The sequence below is a fragment of the Pelodiscus sinensis genome, chromosome 21 (genome assembly GCF_049634645.1).
Source record: "Pelodiscus sinensis isolate JC-2024 chromosome 21, ASM4963464v1, whole genome shotgun sequence".
NCBI classification, from domain to species: domain Eukaryota; kingdom Metazoa; phylum Chordata; order Testudines; family Trionychidae; genus Pelodiscus; species Pelodiscus sinensis.
The window spans coordinates 16,438,534-16,444,234 of record NC_134731.1 but is presented as its reverse complement, the minus strand read 5'-3'; positions in this window follow the sequence as shown (position 1 = coordinate 16,444,234).

Below are 5,701 nucleotides of genomic sequence, written 5' to 3'. Positions count from 1 at the left end.
GGGAGCAGCCAGGTGCGGCGGGTATTGTCCCCCCGGCCTCTCGCCCGGGACAGCGCGTGGCTGCGCGCCCCGCTGAGCCTGGGCCCCGACCTACACTGCTTAGGGAAAACTCCTGCCTGCCAGGGTGGTCAGATACTGGAATAAATTGCCCGGGGGTGGAATCTCCCTCTCTGGAGATATTTAAGAACAGGTTAGATAGACATCTGTCAGGGAGCTTAGAGGAGCTTGGTCCTGCCTTGAGGGCGGGGGGCTGGACTCGATGACCTCTCAAGCTCCCTTCCAGTCCTAGGATTCTATGATATGATTCTTACTGGCCTTTGTGCCTCCCCCGCAGCTCCAGGGCGCCTGGCGGATCTGCTCTGTGTGTCTTTGGCCAGCAGGTAGCAGCAAGAGCTCAGCCTGACTGCTCCTCGGACTGGGCTGCTGTGTTTCCTAGGACAAGGGCACGTTTTAATTGGGAAAGCAAATCATATTTCAGCTGGAGGCTTTAGTGCCAAGTTAGCCGAGGTGATGTTAAGTGCTCAGTGTAAACTAAAACAGGCTGTTCAGTATCCTGTCATCTCTGCCCACCAGGAGACAAGATGCTGAACACAACTTAGCCTGGTCCCTACTGGCCTGGCCGGCTCAGCATTTTACGAAATTCCTTTGCTAAAAGAAAGTAGTGTGTGACTCCAGTGATGCTTCCTGATGACAAACCCTGAGGAAGTGTGATGGGTAGAGGATAAGGATGTGGTCAATGGGTCTAGGGACTGCATGTTTCTATTGTCCCACAAGAGGAAGAAGGTGCCTGGATTCTACTCTTGTCCCATAGGATTACCATATTTGAACTTTCAAAAAAGAGGACACTCCTGAGAGGGGGTGTATCTGTATCAATATCTACTAAGGAAGTGGGTCTGGCCCACGAAAGCTCATCATCTAATAAACCATCTTGTTAGTCTTTAAAGTGCTACACAGTCCTGTATTTTGTTTCAGCTACACCAGACTAACACGGCTACATTTCTATCACTATTCTCCCTCTCAGGAGTGTCCTCTTTTTTGAAAGTACCAATACGATGATCCTACAACCCTGAGGTAGTGACCACTCTGGAGATGTGTTCTGGCTGCTGTAAATTGGGTATGAGGTTTCAGACCTGGGGCCCAGGGGGATTGGGCTGAGCAAGAGCCTGTTTATGCAGGCTGTGTCCATTGTTTAAGAAGTGTTCTGGTCTCACCAGCTCCCCACTGGGTATTCTCTGCAAATGCAATTGATGGAGAAGTTTAACTGTTTCTCTTGGTCATTAATGAAGATGTGAAATAAGATTGGAGAGAACACCTACACCACTTCCACTGCCATACACAACAACTCATCATGGAATTTTGTTCCTATTAGCATCACTCTTTGGTCATGAGGATCCTTCAGATACTGTTTGTTTTGATTTCCAGAGAGTGGTGATATTGTGGTGTTAGAGCAGGGCTACTCAACATGCGACCCATGGCCTGTTTGTTTGCGGCCTGCAGTGCAGTTGTTTGTGACCTCCAGTGCAGGGCTACTCATCATGTGGCCCACGGGTGGGAGCCAAAACAAAAAAGTAATCCATAGAATGGTCTTCTGTTGGAAAGCATTTTAGTAGTTAAATTCCTGGACTGTCATTACTCATTAAAAGTGCTGTCATGTGGGTGGAAATCGGGTAAATATTGCATTTTATTAATAGCAGCAGAACTGACTTCAATGGGGCCTGCATGTTCTCTGGTCTTGCCTTAAGCTTTGTATTCAGGCCCGTCAGTGTGAAATAAGTTATTTGCATGTATATGCAACTACACTTAAGTTGCGGCCCTTGGCATGTGCTGTGAATATCATTGTGACTCCCGGGGCTTCCAAAGTTGAGTAGTCCTGTATTAGAGGTCACTTGGACAGCCATTGTAAAGCTTGAGGAAGGTCATTGGCATAGTCCCATGCAGGGCTGGATTAAGGGAGGGGCTAGCCGGGCAGCTGCCCAGAGTGCCAACCTATGGGGGGCGCCTGATGGCAGCTGTAAGGGGTGCTGTGTTCGCGGCCGCGTGGTGCTCCTTAGAGCTGCAATCAGGCACCACGTGCCCGAGGCTGGGGGCCGTGTGGTGCCCCTTAGAGCTGCAATCAGGTGCTGCGCACCTGATTGCAGCTGTAAGGGGCGCAGCACACTGGGGGACGGGCCTGCGCATGTGCTGTGCACCCGAGGCGGAGCCGCGCGCCTGTTGCCTGGGGCACAGGAATGGCTCGAGCCGGCCCTGGTGCCATGGTTCATGAATTTGATGTCAAGATTCGTGCCAAACAACTGCCAATTTTCCAGACTCAATGTATGTGAGTTATTTAAGTTTGTAGGTGTCTCTGTGCTTGAAATTTATGATGAAATAGCAATTTTTTATGATTTTGTGATGTTATTGCTTGATATTTACCTCCATTATTTCCAGCACCTTTATATTATTGTAATTTACCAGTATCATGACCAACTTTTATTATTAGAGAGCAGGCCTGCAACTGAGGTTAATTAGACAATCACCTTCATTTGTGCACATTAATATGCAATGGCTGCTTGCAGGCTAGCACACAAGGTCTGAAGATATGCATCTTGCACTCACCTTCTGGGAAAACTAGCCCTTGTGAGCCAATTATCCACATAGGAAATGTCATACAAGGCTTACATCTTCAGGGAAAGCACCACTCCCAGCATTGCCTTCTGAGAGGCTGAAGTGTCATGAGTAGAGCTGGTGGAAAGAGCTGTGGCAACTGGGAGTGGTGCAGCCTGGCCCACCGATTGCACTGCTCCCAGCTGTGGGGTTCAGCTAGCCAAGTGGGCTGGTACCGGAGCACTCTGCTTCTTGCTGCTGTAGTGAAGCATAGGAGCAGGTTGCTCCATTTCCCACAGCTCCCACCACTGCTGGTGAGTGCAGGGATGGGCCTGACCTCTGCTGCCAGCACCAGCTTCCCCTTCGCCCCCCCAGTTGTCTCCCAGGCCACCCACCAGTGGCCACCTGAATCATCCTATGTACCGGATGGCTGTGACTGAACAGTTCAGCTATAGTCCACTTTTGGACTAGGTTGCTTCACGTAGGACTAAATCGAGTCTTTCCTCTCCTTTCCAGGACTAGCTGCTTCAAAAGCAGTCATTAATGGAGTGTGGGTATTTTATGTCTATCTCATTGTGAGTGGACCTGTACCCAGTTAATATGGGGATAGCCGAAGTCCTCCATTATTATGTTTTCTATTTGTGTAGCCTCTCTAATCTCCCTGAGTATTTCACAATCACTGTCACCATCCTGGTCAGGTGGTCAGTAATATATCTCTATTGCTATATTCTTATTATTAGAGCATGGAATTCAAGCATGGAATTTTGCTACTCCCCCACCACAGCAATGTATATATCCCTATATGTATCCTATATGTATTGCTATGTCCCATTGATCACCATTGTTCCACCAAGTTTCTGCGATGTCTATTCTATCACTGTCCAATTGCACATTCTGCTACATGAGCTAAATCTATCATATGTCCATTCTTGCATACATTACAAGGAGAAGGGAGTGGGTTTTAGTGTGGATTTTTGTGTTACTAAATATGTACTCATGTTGCTAGTGGTTGAAATTAGAGTAAGTCATGTCAAAGACATTCTCCTGGTACTGAGAGCCGAAGGCGGGGAGGTCTGGGATTGTCCTTCGTTCCTGGAGAAGTTAATTTCACAGCCCTGAGAAAGCTTCATCTCCCACTCAGATGAGCTTGTCCCTGATTGTAGAGAGCTTCACTGGGCCAGAGGAATGTTGTGGTCCCCCAAGGCTCTTTCTGCATAGGGCTGAGGCTCTACTGGAGGGTTAAGGAAGCAATAAGAGGAAATGGAGAGGCTTATGTCAGGCCTGCTGATTAAGGGAGTGGGTCCTTCATTTGTGAAGTGGAGCCACAGCTTGGAGGCCATGTTTGAGCTTGACTGCTAATGGAGTCCCAGGGAGCAGCGGTGCTAAGAGTGATTCTTCTAATGACACCTGGCAAGATGAGGGTGATCATTTCTTTTGGATGAAGAGACGGCTACCGTTATACGTACCTTTGGGTACATCGACGCCGCAGGGTAAAGTGGAATTAAGATACGCAACTTCAGCGTATCTGAAGTCGAAGTAGCTTAACTTGACTTTTGGTGCTGTCTACCCTGCAGAAAGTTGAAAGAACACTCTCCCTTTGAATTCTCTTACTCATGAAATGAGGGTTACAGAAGTCGGAGTAAGAAGAAATTACTTTGAAATAACGGGTTTGTTCTGTAAATGTGCACTCCGTTATTTTGAAATAATGCTGCTGTGTAGACATGTCCTAAGTGACATCTAGACTAGGCTGCTGTAACATCCTGTTTGTGGGGCTGCCTCCTAAGGAACCCAGGGAACTGAAATTGGTGCTTAACATTGCTGCTTCATGTCAAGGGGTTATAACGCTACACACCTCTGAACAGGCTGCTCAGCCCTTTGCGCACGGAGACTGAGGAGATGGTTTTCAACTCTAAAGCTCTGAATGGTTTTGGACCCAGTTACCTAAGACATCTTTCCCCATGTGATCATGGTGACATTGCATCAGCAGCCTTGCTGCAGCAGGAGTTCTTTGACTTTCGATGCAGGGTGGTGCTGGCAGGGCATGCTCAGCAAGGGCCCCTTGGCTCTAGAGCTTGCTTCTCCTTTGCCACATCAGATCCCGGCTTTGTAGATCTCCCTGACATGCTGCCAAGCCCATCTCTTTCCCTAGGCAGTGAGGAGAATGGTTGAGCTGAGACCTCTTGGGAAGCAGGCTGTTAGTCAGGTGGTAATCGGTGTGGTTCTGTTTGTTGATGATATTTAAGAATGAGAATTTTGATTGTAAAGGCACAATGGACTTGGAGTGGGGCCTGTTCTTATACACTGAAAAAACCATATGTATAGAATATTTTTTTACAGTTTTTCATAACACTTTCTTTGCCAGAAGACGCTGTTTGGATTTCACGAGCCACACTCTTCAAAGTGCTGGGAGTGCTCTGTGTGGCATGCGCTGGTATTATTGGAAGCCAGTATATGAACACTTCCATCTGAGACTGGGTTGCCTCGAGCGTGCTCCGTGCCCACAGGTGGGTGTTATATAACTCTATTCTACACGGTTACATTTAGTCATTAGCAAAAAAATCTGTCCACAGGAATGTCCCATTAACAAACACATTTGTCTAGCATCATCTGTGTGCCAGCGGGAAGCTGGTTAATTGACTCACACTGTATTCCAAGTAAAATATGCTTAGCAGTTCATTATCCTTTGACATCCATAGCTGATTAGATCTGATCATAGGGCAGGGACTCTTGGGAGGAAATATGCTAATGTCACAAGGGTGCTGCGTCTTCATGGTAACAGTTCTTTATTCCAATGAGAATGAGGGTGTCTCTTCCGTTTTAAGTCCCATGGGCCTCATTTTTTTGCCCCTGTTCCACTCTCTTTAGGTGGCACAAAAAATCTGAATCTGGCCCTCAAGATTCTTCTGGCACAGCATTCCCCACAGCGTACCCTGCAGTAGCGGTAGTGCCCAGGGTGGAGCATGCCAATGCCATACCGAGCTGATGTAATGTCTTATCAGAAGCTTATTATGGACCCTTTATATTGCTGTAAGGGCTAGAGTCCAGTCAGGTTGGGGCCTCTTCACTGAGCAGTCCTAGCCCCAAAGACCTTACAAAGCACACCTGGCCGGTTGGTCCA